Source organism: Heterocephalus glaber, unplaced genomic scaffold, assembly GCF_053883595.1.
Source record: "Heterocephalus glaber isolate CG9 unplaced genomic scaffold, H.glaber_assembly_v1.0 deba00000809, whole genome shotgun sequence".
Lineage (NCBI taxonomy): Eukaryota > Metazoa > Chordata > Mammalia > Rodentia > Bathyergidae > Heterocephalus > Heterocephalus glaber.
This window is the reverse complement of record NW_028258163.1, coordinates 1,736,005-1,750,547: the sequence shown is the minus strand read 5'-3', so window position 1 is coordinate 1,750,547 and position 14,543 is coordinate 1,736,005. Positions and strand designations below refer to the sequence as shown.

General features: G+C 37.4%; 1 protein-coding gene across 1 annotated transcript in view; it reads left to right on the top strand.

Moving 5' to 3' along the window:
• Ccndbp1 (cyclin D1 binding protein 1) overlaps nucleotides 1-14,543 on the top strand; it is a 55,854-nt gene that overhangs the window by 30,710 nt on the left and 10,601 nt on the right. The window lies entirely within an intron of this gene.

The window sequence follows — 14,543 nt, the reverse complement described above, 5'->3', positions numbered from 1 at the left end:
AACGGTGCCGCATACATGTGTGTCTGTATTGAACTCAGCTCTCGGGCCCTGAGAGAGCTGCACGTGGCGAGACATGCCTGGGCTGTGTCGACAATATACTGAGAGATCACATGTGTTTGGAATTCATCTGTGCGAAAGAGATAAGGAATGGCGTTTGTTGGCAGAAGATACACATCCTAAAAACCGAAGCCAGGGCACCAGCTCTCTAAGACCACTTGGTCTGGGACACTTTACCAGAGAGGTTTTGGCCCTGCCTGGGGACTGAGCCCGGTCTTGTCAGCTTCTCTGTGCGTACTCACTGGGGTTTACAAGACCAGGAAAAGGAATGTGATGTCTGGCCTTCTTGGGTCCTCGGGAGCCCAGCTTTTGCCTGGCTTCTGAGACTGTGTCGTGACCCAGGCACACTTGGGGACAGCTGTCCTTGCTGTGTGTGTGAGGTATCTATGGAAGGCTATAAATAAACTGCAAAAACCACTGGTTGCCTGGGGGCAAGGGAGCTGGGGTAAAAAGGTGATTTTTTTTTCCCTGCTGTTTATCCTTCCATGTTTTTTTTTCCCCAGTGCTAGGAATGGAACCCAAGATCTTGCACATACTACCACTGAGCTATGTCCACAGCCCTAAAATGTTTAGGACTTATTTGAAGAATCTTATGTGAAAAAATGAAACTGCTGCCTTGCCATCCCACCTCTAAAAAAGACTATTCCTAAGTATTGGAGAAGTATGCCTGTGACCCCAGTTACTCAGGAGGCTGAGGCGGGAGGATTACAAGTTCAAGGTCAGCCTGGGAAACTTATCATGATCCTGTCTCAAAAACAAAAAAGGGGGCTGGGGGTTTAGCTCAGCGGTTTTGCCGCCTGCTGCGCAAGTGCAAGGACCCGAGTTCGATCCCCGGTACCAGAAAAAAAAAAAAAAAGTTTTCATTATTACCTAGAAAACATGAATATATGAAAATGATTAAAGGTGAGATAATTTAGTAAGCTGGCTACTAACAAAATTATAACAATACAATAATTTTCACATCTCAAGTGACAGTTAGAAAATGTAATAAAGGACTCAACAACAGATAACAACCAAAAATAAAAGATCCAGAAATAAGCTTAAGAAATGTTCAAAGGCTGTCAGGAAAAAATTTTGAAAAGCTATTGTGGGATGCAAACCAAAACTGGAACAAAGAGAATGGCAGATTATAAATTTGGGGAGGCTGACTCGGCATCTTACAGAAGCCTGTTCTTCCTCAGTTCATCTTATATTTAATGGCTTCTCAACAAAAACAACTTTTTTCTTTGAAATCAGATAAACAGACTCTAAATTTTAAAAAATTTTTCTAATATGGTAGTGAAGTACGATCAGCTTTCCAAAATATTAAAACAATGATACCTCTGTAACTTAAAAAGTCCATCAGCCAAAGCATAAGCTTTAAGCATATGCTAAATGTGACCCTTCAAATTAGTAGGAGAAAAATAAAGATTCATCAGTAAATTATTTTGACACAGCAAGCTTGCCAAAATAATATATCACAAACCAAAATCATTTCCAGTTGGATCGAAATTCTAAATGTAAAAAATTAAGTTCTAGGGCTGGGGATTTAGCTCAGTGGCTCCACCACCTGCCTTGCAAGCGGAAGTTCCCGAGTTTGATCCCTGGCACCGCCCAGCCCCCAAATTAAATTCTAAAGAATACTAGAAAAGATGAGGCACTTATTTTTTAAATTAGGTTAGGAAAACCTTTAAAAATAGTATATAAAACCCTGAAGCAATAAGAAAAGTTTGATAAATTTGATTCCTTAAACATTTTTAAATGGGAAAAAAAATCACAAAGTTAAAAAATGTTAAACAAATTGGGGGAAATCTTTGAAATTCAGAAAACAAAGCATGAATTTCCTTACTATAAACTATGTGTACAAATCAGTAAGAAAACAACAATCCAATACAAAATTAGGGGAAATATGTGATAAACAATTCCCAGAAGAGAAACACAACTGTCTCTCACATACACAAAAAGATGTCTCACCTCACTTAACATAAATGCAAAATAAAACTATACTGCCATGTCATTTGCTAACCTATCACTTGTCAAAGATAAAATGGGAACGTGTGACAACATCCTGAGTTGACTGGGAAACAGTGACTTTCTCACATTGGTGGGAGGGTGTAGCTTTTACAGGCTGTGTTCTTTTTTTTTTTCAACCTAAAAATGTTTTTATTAGTACACGTTTGCAATTAATGCAGTTTACAATCATCCTGTACATACCACAGCTTGTTTCTTTTTTCTAATCTCCTTCCTCTTCCCTCCTCCAATACCCCCATCCCATTTTTCATTCTTGTTGATATTATTGATCTCAGCTCATGTTACTGTGGTGTCAAGCTGGGGTCTGGGGAGTCAGGGGTCTCTCGTGAAAGGACCCTCTGTTTCTCCAGTTCATGCCCTCACTCTGTTGAAGAATGAAAGAGTGAGGCGACGCTGGCTCAAAGCTGAAAGCCTCCCGCAAAAAATTGGGAAGTCGGCTCCCAGGAGGAATGAGGAAGTCAGAAATGAAAGCAGCTCGAAGCAGGTGTTTGCTTATAACATAGAGAAGGCCGGGACAAAGCTGCCAGGTAGCCGGCTACACAGCAGGGAGAACTCTGTGCTCATACTTATAGAGGTGAGCTGGTTCTTAAACTAGCTGTTTCACTGATCAGTGTAATCCAGGCCAATCAGGGTTTAAGCCTTTGTTTCTAGGGTGAGGTAGAGGTCATGGGGTGTAGGGCCTCACAGCAAATGCATGCAAAGGTTTACAAAGGGGAGCTTTCTCAAGTGCATAGTGCAAAGCAATCGTGTGGTCATTTCCATAGCCACCCATGTAGGTCATGCCCTGTGTCCCTACCTATATTTCCCTCTAACTGTCCCCACATTACGGGATATAATGTTTATATTAATTGAGGTTATTAGGCTCCTGTAGATGGCATATCTTTATTCTATTCATTTCCCCTTCCCCTCCTCCTCACTCTGGCGCTTTTCTCCTTGGGCCACTTTCCTAATGCAAGAGATCCATCCCCTAGTCCTCTTCCATCCATCCTTTATTATTCCTCTTGTTTGTACTTTGCCTCACTCAAATGAGAGATACCATATGGTATTTAAGCTTGTGTATCTGGTTTATTTCACTCTATATTTTCCAGGTGCATCCATTTTCCTATAAATGTCTCAAATCTGTCTTGCTTTATAGCAGAGTAGTATTCCATACCACATTTTCTTTATCCAATCATCTGTTGATGGATATACAGGCTGTTTCCAGGATTTAGCTATTATGGGGTGTGCTGCTATAAACATCGTTATGCATGTATTGATATAGTATGATGTCTTAAGCTCTTTGGGGAAGATACCTAGCAGGGGGATTGCTGGTTTGTATGGAATTTCTAATTTCAATTCTTTGAGAAATCTCCCTACTGATTTCCATAGTGATTGTACTAGTTTACATGCCCAACAATGAAGAAGTGTTCCATTTTCACCACGACTTTGCCAGCATTTGTTATTGTTTGATTCTTTTTTTTTTTTTTTTTTTTGGTACCGGGGATCAAACTCAGGACCTTGCACTTGCGAGGCAGGCACAGTATCACTGAGCTACATTCCTGGCCCTGTTTGATTCCTTGAAAACAGCCATTCTTTCTGGATTGAGATGGAATCTTAGTTTTGTTTTAATTTGCATTTCTCTAATGGCCAGAGATGTTGAGTATTTTTCATATATTTATTGACAATTTATATTTTTTCCTCCGTGAAGTATCTGTTCATTTCTCTTGTCTATTTCTTGACTGGATTTTTAATTTTAGGTGGTTTAATTTTTTGGAGTTCTTTGTATCTTCTAGGTATTAGTCCTCTGTTCGAGGAGTAGCTGGCAAAACTTTTTTCCCATTCTGTAGGTTGTCTCTTCACTCTACTGATTGATTCTTTTACTGTACAGAAGCTTTTTAGTCTGATACAATCTCATTTGTTGATTCTTGCAGTTATTTCTTGTGCAGTTGAGGTTCTGTTTAGAAAATCCTTTCCTAAAAAAAGAAAGAAAAAAGAAAATCCTTTCTTACATATTTGTCTTCAAGTGTTTTGCCTATTTTATCTTCTAGTAGGTTTAATGTTTCTGTCTTAAGGTTTAAATCTTTGATTCATTTTGATTTTCATTTAGCATATGGTGAGCGATAAGGGTCCAGTTTCCATTTTCTGCACACAGATAACCAATTTCCCAGCACCACTTGTTGAATAGGTTGTCTGTCCTCCAACATATGCTTTTGGGCCCTCTGTCAAAGATCAAATAGCTGAATGTGTCAGGGGAAGTCTCTGTATCCTCAATGCTGTTCCATTGATCCATGTATCTTTTTTTGTTCCCGTACTGTGACTTTTAAAAAATTTTTTTGGTACAGGGGATGGAACTCGGGACCTTGCGCTTGCAAGGCAGGAGGTGGAATCACTGAGCTAACTCCCCAGCCCCGACATTTTTAATCACTATCGCTTTGTAGTATAGCTTGAAGTCAGGTATTGCAAGACCTCTGGCTGCTCTTCTTGCCCAAAATTGCTTTGGCTATTCTGGGTCCCTTCTAGCTCCATACGAATTTTAGGATTTTTTTTTTCAAGATCTTTAAAGTATGCTGGTGGTGTTTTGATTGGGAGTACATTGAATCTGTATAACAGTTTTGGGACTATGGCCATTTTGACAATATTGATTCTGTGGGAGACATCTTTACGTTTTTCTGATGTCTGCTTCGATCTCCTTCTTCAGAGTACTGTAGTTTTCTTTGTAGAGGTCTTTCATTTCCTTGGTTAGGTTAATTCCTGAGTATTTCATTTTTCTTGAAGCTACTGCGAATGATGTTATTTTCATAATTTCCTCCTTATCCCATTCATTATTGGTGTATACAAATGCTAATGATTTTTGTGTGTTGATCTTGTATCCAACTACATTGCTGAAGTTTATTATTAATTCTAAGAGTTTTTTGGTGGAGTTCTTTGGGTCATCTATGTAGAATATTATGTCATCTGCAAATAATAATAATTTGAGTTCTTCTTTTCCTATATATATCCCTTTTATTTCTTTCTCTTGCCTAATTGCTCTGGCTAATGTTTCAAGTACTATGTTGAATCTTTGTCTTGTTCCTGATTTTAGAGGGATGCTTTATTAGTTTTTCTCCATTTAGTATGATGCTGGCTATTGGTTTTTCATAAACAGCCTTTACCATATTCAGGTTCTTCCATACCTGTTTTCTTCAGGGTTTTTATCATGAAGGGCTGTAGAATTTTGTCAAAAGCCTTATCTACATCTATTGATATGATCATGTGGTTTTTGACCTTGCTTCTGTTTATGTAATGTATTACATTTATTGACTTATGTACATTAAATCATCCTTGCATCTCTGGGATGAAACCTACTTGATCATGACATATGATTTTTTAAAAAAATTAAATTCTTTTATTGGTACATTGTAGGTATACAACACAATTACATTTCTCATTGGGAATTGTACCTTTACATAATGCATCTTGGTTCTTATTTTTTACCCATTCCTAGCCCTCCCTTCACCCCCTCCACCCTTCCCTATTTACAAAGACTTTATTTCCATTTTTTCCATTTCTCATCATTTTTCCTTTCCCTTCTTACCTTTCCCTTGCCCCTCCCACTACCCCTACCCCTTTGGATCTTTTCTTCCTATTTTACATTATCAATTATTCATTCTAATCATTGGTACATTTTAGGTATACAATATAATGACATTCATCATTGGAAATTTGCACCTTTACATAGTCTCTCTTGGTTCTTATTTTTCACCCTTGCCTAGCCCTCTGTTCAACCCCTCCATTCCTCCCTATTTACAAAGATTTTGTTCCTGTTTTTCCATTTTCTCATATTAATCCCATTCCCTTCTATCCTTTCCTCTAGCCCTCCCACTTCCTTCCCCTTTGCCCCTTTTCTTCCTATTTCACATTACCTATTATACATTTTAGTCCTTATTTACACTTGCAGTTTCTCACACCAGAGAAACTATTCGGTATTTACACATGTGTGTCCTATTTATTTCACTTAAGAGTATCACCTCAATGTGCATCCACTTAGCTATAAATGTCTCTAATTTCTCATTTTTTTATGGCTGAGTAGTACTCCATTTTATTAAAAAAACCACATTTTCTTTATCCAGTCTCCAGTTGATGGGCATTTGAGCTGTTTCCAAGCTTTAGCTATTACAAACTGTGCTGCTATGAACATGGGCGCACATATATCACTGTGGTATGATTCTTTTAATTCTTTGGGGAAGATACCCAGCAGGGGAATAGCAGGGTCAAATGGGACTTCCAGTCCTAGTTCTTTGAGGTATCTCCATACTGATTTCCACAGTGGTTGCACCAGTCTACACTCCCACCATCAGTGGAGCAGGGTTCCTCTTTCCCCACAGCTTTTTAATGATGTGCTGATTTGCTAATATCTTGTTGAGGATTTTTGGATCTATGTTCAGTAAGGAGATTGGGTTATAGTTTTCTTTTTTAGTTGGGTCTTTTATCCAGTTTTGGGATCAGGGTGATACCGGCTTCCATAAATGAGTTTCGGAACACTTTTCCCCTTTCAATTTCTTTGAAAAGCTTGAGGAGTATTGGTGATATAATATGCTTAAAGGTTTTTTAGAATTCAGCAGTGAATCTATCAGGTCCTAGGCTTTTTTTAGTTGGCAGATTCTTTATTACTATGTCAATTTTTTTGTTTTTGTTTTTGAGACAGGGTCTCACTATGTAGCTCAGGTAGCCCAGGCTGGCCTTGAACTCATGGTGATTCTCCTGCCTCAGCCTCTTGAGTGCTGGGATTACAGGCATGCACCACCACACCTGGCCACTGTATCAATTTTATTGCTTGATATTGGATTGTTAAACAATTTATGTCTTCTTGGGTTAGTTTTGATAGCTTGTATTGTTGAGGAATCTGTCCATTTCTTCAACATTTGCTAATTTGTTGGAATATAATTTCAAAGTAGTTACTATCTTCTGGATTTCCACAGTGTCTGTTGTGATTTCAACTTTTTCATTCCTACTTGCATTGATGTGAGTCTTTTCTCACTTTCTCTTTGTAAGTCTGGCTAGGAGCTTATCTATTTTATTTATTCTTTCAAAGAATCAGATCTTTGATTTGTTGATTTTTTTTTTTTTTTTACTGCTTTTTAGTCTCAATTTCATTGATTTCTGCTCTCATCTTCATAATTTCCCTCCTTAATTTTGGTTTGGGGCTGATTTGTTGTTGTTTCTCAAGTGTCTTAAGATTTCTCATAAGGTTATCTATTTGAGCTTGCTCTGTTTTCCTAATGTAAGCATTAATTGTGATAAATTTTCCTCTTAGAAATGTCTTCATAGTTTTCCAGAGGTTTTGACAAGTTGTGCTGTCATTGTCGTTAATTTGCAGAAATTTAAAAATTTCTTCTTTGATTTCTTCTGTGACCTATTGATTGTTTAGGAGTATATTGTTAGTTTTCCAGGAGCTTTTGCCTTTTCCAAAATTTCTTCTGTTGTTGATTTATATTTTTGTTGCACAGTGGTCTGGTAGTATGGATGGGGTAATTTCTATTCTTTTATATTTACTTAAGCAGGCTTTGTGGACTAGTATGTGATCTATTTTGTAAAAAGTACCATATGCTACTGAAAAGAATGTATACTTTGCTGTAGAGTGGCGGAATACTCTGTATATATCCATTAAGTTCATATGTTCGAGTGTGTGGTTCAGCTCTGAGATTTCTTATTTTTTTTTGTTTAGTTCATCTATCTGTTTGAGAAAGTGTGGTATTTAAAAATCCCCTACTATGATTGTGTTAGTGTTTGATTTTTTGGTACCAGGGATCAAACTCGGGACCTTGGGCTTGCAAAGCAGGCTCTGGAACCACTGAAATCCCCCGCCCTGTTTATTTGATCTTTTAATTTCGGCAGTTTTTGTTTTATAAAGATAGGTGCTCCAGTATTCATGCATATATATTTATCAGTGTTATCCCTTCTTGTTGGCTTGTTCCCTTAAGTAGTATGTAGTGACCTTCTTTGTCTCTTCTAATCAGTTTACCTTGAAGTTTACTATGTCTGATAATAGAATTGCTACCCCTGCTTGTTTTCAGGGTCCTGGTGTTTGAAATGTTGTTTTCCAATCTTTAATTTTTAAGTTTATGAATATCTTTTGGGGTTAGATGAGTTTCTTAAATGCAACCGATTGTTGGATTCTGTTTTTTGACTCAGTCTGCCAGTCTGTATCTTTTAATTGGAGAGTTGAGGCTGTTAACATTGAGAAATATTACTGAGATGTGTTGGCTATTTACTATCATTGGCTTCTTTATCTGTTGGTGTATCCTTTGTTTTACTTTTCCTGATTTTTCTGTCCATGTTTATCCACTGACCTCACTAGATTCTTCTGTGTTTTTAGCTGTTTCCAATTGGTTGTTTCTGCTGAGAATATTTTTACGTCTTCTAGAGCTAGCTTAGTACTCATATATCTTCTGAGCTGGTGTTTTTCATAGAAATACCTTATTTCTCCATCTATTTTGAAGGATAGCTTTCCTGGGTAAGTTAATTGAATCTGTATAACAGACTGGCGTTGGAAGTTATTTGCTTTTAGGGCTTGCAATACTTCACATCAAGCTCTTCTGGCCTTCAGGGTTTGTGCTGAGAAGTCTGCTGTTATTCTAACTGGTTTACCTTATATGTGATCTTTTTTTAAATTTTGGGGTATTGGGGATAGAACTTGGGACTTTGTACTTGTGAGGCAGGTGGTAGGAGCCACTGAGCTAAATCCCCGACCCCTATATGTGATCTTTGTAAAAACATTTTGTACCAGGCATCGAACTCAGTGACTCACACTTGCCAGGCAGATGCTGCACTGCTGAGCTACACTCCAGGCCTTATATGTGATTTTCTCTTTTTCTCTCGGTATCTTTAAAATCTGTTTTTTTAACCCATATCTTTCACAATGCACTAAAATAAAATTGAAATGGATCAAAGATCTAAATATAAAAACGCAAACACTTACGCTACTGGAAGATGGAAAAGCTAAAACTAGAAGATATAGGAGCAGGCAAAGACTTTATGAACAGAACCCTGATCACCCAGGAAATATTACAAAGAATCAACAACTGAGACCACATGAAATTAAAATGCTTTTGCAAAGCAAAAGGAACCACCAACAGGGTGAAGAGAATGGGAAAAAAATTTTACCAGCTACTCCTCAAAGGACTAACATCTAGAATATATAAAAAACTAAAAAAAAAAAAATCAGACTCCCAAATCTAAAGACCCAATCCAAAAACGGGCATCTGAAATTAATAGATACTTCTCAGATGAAGAAGTACAAACAGCAAATAAATATATGAAAAAATGCTCAACATTACTGGTCATTTGAGAAATGCAAATTAAAACAACACTGAGATTCCATCTCACTCCAGAAAGAATGAATATCATTAAGAAATTAACTAATAACAAATACTGGCAAGGCTGTGGGGGAAAAGGAGCCCTTCTCCATTACTGGTGGGAGTGCAACCATTATGGAAATCAGTATGGAGATTCTTCAAAAAACTAAGACTAGAAATTCATTTGATCCATCTGTTCCCCTTCTAGGTATCTTCCCCAAAGAGTTAAATGCATACTTAGTTACTTTTCTTTCATTGCTGAGACAAGCTATCTGATACTCAAAGTTAAAGGGAGAAAACAAACATTAAAAAACAACAAAAAACAAAAAAAAACTTGACTCATTTGTAGGTAAATGCATGCACCTTGAAACCATACTTTTAAGTGAAATAAATTGGAAATACAAGTTTAAATATTACTTTGTTTCTCTTGTGTGAGGAAACTAAAGGTTGAATAAGGAGGAAAATGGAGGATAGATATTGGGGAGTAGGAAGAATCTGCTCAAATGGGAAGAAGGGAGGGGGAAGAGAAGGAAGGGAAAAGGGAAAAAAAGAGAATAGAAGGAAAAAATGAAAGCAAAACTTTTGTAAATAGGAGAGGAAGAAGGGTTGAAGGGAGGGGAGGGCAATGGGGGAAAAAAAGAATTAAGATACATTATGTGCAGGTACAAATTCCCTGCAATGAATGTGATCAATAGGTATGACGAATATGTACTAATAAAAAAAGTTTTAAAAATTCTGATTCTTTTGGTGGATAGGTAGGAATTTAATAAGGATATGCCTTTGTGAACTTCTCCTTTTGCCATAGTTGTTTGGGGTTATATAAGGATTGCTTACTTGTATTTTAAACTCTTTTCTTATATTTAGGAAATTTTCTCCCATGATTCCTGTAAGCATGCAAGTGGATCCATCTGTACAACCTTCTACTTCTTCTGTAACTCCAGTTAGCTTTAGATTGGTCTTTTCTTGTCATCTAGTAGCTGTGGGATAGTCTTCTCCTGTTCTCTTATTTTCTTTTTGGCTTCTTTGAGTTTATTGTAATACACTATTTTGTCCTCAGTATCACTGTCTTCACATTGGTCATTTCTGCAAAATACGAATTTTTAAAAATTTTTTTGAAGCAAAATATTTATTGGTACATTTTAGATATACATAATGATAACATTCATCCTAAGGAATTTGTACCTGTACATGACTTCTTTTGTTCTCATTCCCCCTCTTCAACCTCTTCCTCTCCTTATTCACAAAAGCTTTGTTTCCATTTTTTCCTTCTATTTTCTCTTTTCTTTCCCCTTCTTTCCTTTCCCCCTCCCCTCTCCCTTGTTCCCCTTCTCATTTGAACATTTTTCTTCTCATTTCCCGTATCATACATTTTAGTCCTTATTTCCACTTTCAGTTTTTCTTTTTTTTGTACCGGGGATTGAACTTGGGACCTTGTGCTTGTGAGGCAGGCAGTGACACCACTGAGGTAAATCCCCGGCCCAAGGGTATGGTCTTAAGGTCAATTCATTTAGCTATACATGTCTGAAGCTCATCCTTCTTTGTGGCAGAGTAGTACTCCATTGTAAAAAAAAAAAACACCACATCTTCTTTATCCATTTGATGAGTATTTGGGCTGTTTCCAAGATTTAGCTATTACAAATTGTGCTGTTATAAACATGGGTGTGCATGTATCACTATGGTATGATGATTTTAATTCTTTTTGGAAGATACCAAGAAGGGGAATAGCTGAGTCTAATGGAACCTCTAGTTTCAGTTTTTGAGGAATCTACACTGATTTCCACAATGGTTGCACCAGTCTACACTCCCACCAACAGTGGAGAAGGATTCCTCTTCCCTCACAGCCCTGCCAGCATTTGTTACTGGTTGATTTCTATTTTTTCTTTTGGTACCGGGGATCGAACTCAGCTCCTTGCACTTTCGAGGCAAGCAGCAGAACCACTGAGCTAAATCCCCAGCCCTGATTTCTTGATGATAGCCATTCTCTCTGGAGTGAGATGGAATTTCAGAGTTGCTTTAATTTGCATCTCTCCAGTGACCGGTGATGTTGAACATTTTTTTCTTATATTTATTTGCTGTTTGTACTTCTTCATCTGAGAAGTGTCTATTTATTTCAGATACCCATTTTTGGATTGGGTCTTTAAATTTGGGGGGGGGTCTGATTTTTTTTTTAGTTCTTTATATATTCTAGATGTTAGTCCTTTGAGGAACACCTGACAAAATTTTTTCCCACACTATGGGTTGTTTCTTCATTCTGTTGGTGGTTTCTCTTGCTGTGTAAAAGCTTTTAAATAAGATGATATCCCAGTTGTTGATTCTTTGTGATAGTTCCTGTGCAACTGGGGTTTTGTTCATAAAGTCTGCCTACACCAATGTCTTCAAGAATTCTACCTACTCTATCTTTCAGCAGATCAAGTGTTTCTGTTTTAATATTTAGATCTTTGATCCATTTTGATTTTAGTTTAGTGAATGATAAAAGATATGGGTCTAGTTTTAATCTTCAGTAAGTGGAAAGCCAGTTTTTCCAGCACCATTTAGTAAAAAGGCTATCTTTTTTCTAGTGAAGGTATTTGGCTCCTTTGTGAAAGATAAGATGGCTAAGTATGTCTTGAGTTGTTTTTGCATCTTCCAATCTGTCTCATTGATCCTCAGGTCTGTTTTTTTGCCAGTACCATGCTGTTTTTATTACAGTAGCTTTGTACTATAATTTCAAGTCAGGGATTGTGATGCCCCCTGCCTTGCCTTTGTCACCTAGAATTGCCTTTGCTAGTCTAGGCCTCTTCTGGTTCCAAATGAATTTTAGGGTCACTTTCTCTAATTCTGTGAGATGTGCTGTTGTAATTTTGATTGGGATTGCATTAAATCTATACAACAGTTCTGGAAGTATGTCTACTTTCACCATCTAGGTTCTTTCTACCCAAGAACAAGGAATATCTTTCCATTTTTCTGATATTCTCTTTGATCTCCTTTTTCAGAGTACTGTAGTTTTCAATGTAGCAGTCTTTTACTTCCTTCATTAGATTGATTCCTAGATATTTTATTTTTGAGGATGCTATTGTGAAATGTGTAGATTGATTCTTAGATATTTCATTCTTTGGAATGCTATTGTGACATGTGTAATTTCATGAGAAATTTCTTTCTTGGTGAGTTTGTTATTCACATACAGGAATGCTATTGATTTTTTAGTGTTGATTTTGTATCCAGCTATGCTACTGAATTTGGTTGTTAAATCTAGAAGTCTTTTGGTGAAGTTTTTGGGGTCTTCTATGTACAGCGTCACATGATCCACAAATAATGATAATTTAACTTCTTCCTTTCCTGTTCTTATTCCTTTTACTTCTTTCTCTTGTCTAATTGCTCTAGCTAATGTTTCCAGAGCTATATTGAGTAGGAGTAGTGACAGTGGACATCCTTGTCTTGTTCTTGATTTTAGAGTGAAAGCTTTCAGCTTTCATCCATTTAGTATGATGTTGGCTGTTGGTTTGTCATAGATGGCTTTTATCAGATTGCAATAAGATCATCTGTTCCAATTTTCTGTAGTTTTTTTTTTTTATCATGAATGGGTGTTGGACCTAGTCAAATGCTTTTTCTGCATCTATTGAGATGATTATATGGTTTTTGTCCTTGGCTCTGTTAATATGGTGTATTAAATTTATTGTTTTGTGTATGTTGAACCATCTCTGCATTCCTGGGATGGGTCCTACTTGGTCATAGTGTATAACTTTCTTGATGATTTTCTTCATTCTGTTTGTCAGTATCTTATTGAGGATTGCATCTGTGTTCACTAAGGAGATTTGGCTGTAGTTCTATTTTTGGTTTGGATCCTCCTCTGGCTTTGGTATTGGGGTAATGAATTCCAGGAATGAATTTGGGAGTATTGCTTCCCTTTCAATTTCATGAAAGAGTTTGAGAAGTAGCAGCATTAGGTCTTCTTTAAATTTCTTGTAGAATTCAGCAGTGAATCTGTCAGGGCCTGGGCTTTGGTAGTTTTTAATTACATCTTCAAATTCATTGACTGATATTGGGTTATTTACAATTTTCATATCTTCTTGATTCAATTTTGGTAATTCATATGTAATCTAGTAATCTGTCCTTTTCTTCTGTGTTTTCCATTTTTATTAGAATACAAATTCTTGAAGTAGGTATTGATGATCTCCTGCATTTCTACAGGATCCGTTGTTATTTCACGCTTTCCATTCCTAACTGCATGGATTTGAGTCTTTTCTTTCCTTTTTTCATAAGGTTGGGTACGGTTTGTCAATTTTATTTAATCTTTCAAAGAACCAACTGTTAAATTCATTGATTCTTTGTATTGTTTTCTTAGTCTCTGTAGAGAACAGGGAAAGGGGACGTTACCAGAACCTCTGCAGTGAGTCCTAGTCTCCTGCGAGCCAAGGCAGCACAGGCGAATTAACTTACTATACAGGAAAGGTAGGAAAATGAGACTGAGAAGAAGCTGAGCTTTGGGTCTGATCAGTGCTGCTCTGGGCAGCAAAGACAAAAGCCCCCCTAGCTTGCAGCACCTTTTATTCAGTACTCAGTACATCAGCAGAAACAAATGTAACAAATGAAATATAGAGTTCGGTACTTCACATTGGGATAAACAAGGTGTAACAAAAGGCTGGGGGCAGTGGAAATCTAATGAGGAACTATGCAGATGAAGATTTGGTTCCTCCCTGGCGTCTCCCGCAGGGGTGGTCTTGTCCTGGAGATTACAGCATCCGGGGATCGCTGAGGTCTCAGTTGTGACCAGAGGCCAAAATGCAATTATGTCTGGAATGTCCTAGCTTGGCTGTAGGCAGGAGAACTAGGCCTACTCAAATGATTTTTCCCTAGAATTATGTAGCATTGCTCCCAACAAGTCTCCACTGTATTAAGTTTTGCTCTGATCGGGCAGGGATTTAGCTCAGTGGTTCCACCGCCCCCCGCCCCCCCCCCGCCCCAAGCGCAAGGACCTGAGTTCGATATCCGGTACCAAAAAAAATTTTTTTTTTGCTCTTATCCATAATTTCCTCCCTTGTATGAGCTTTCAGACTGAGTTGCTCTTCTTTTTCTAGACGCTTGAGGTCCTACATTAAGTTGTTTATTTGAGCCTGCTCTGTTTTCCTAATACATGTATTCACTGGTATAAATTTCCCTTGTAGGACTGCTTTTGTTGTGTCCCAT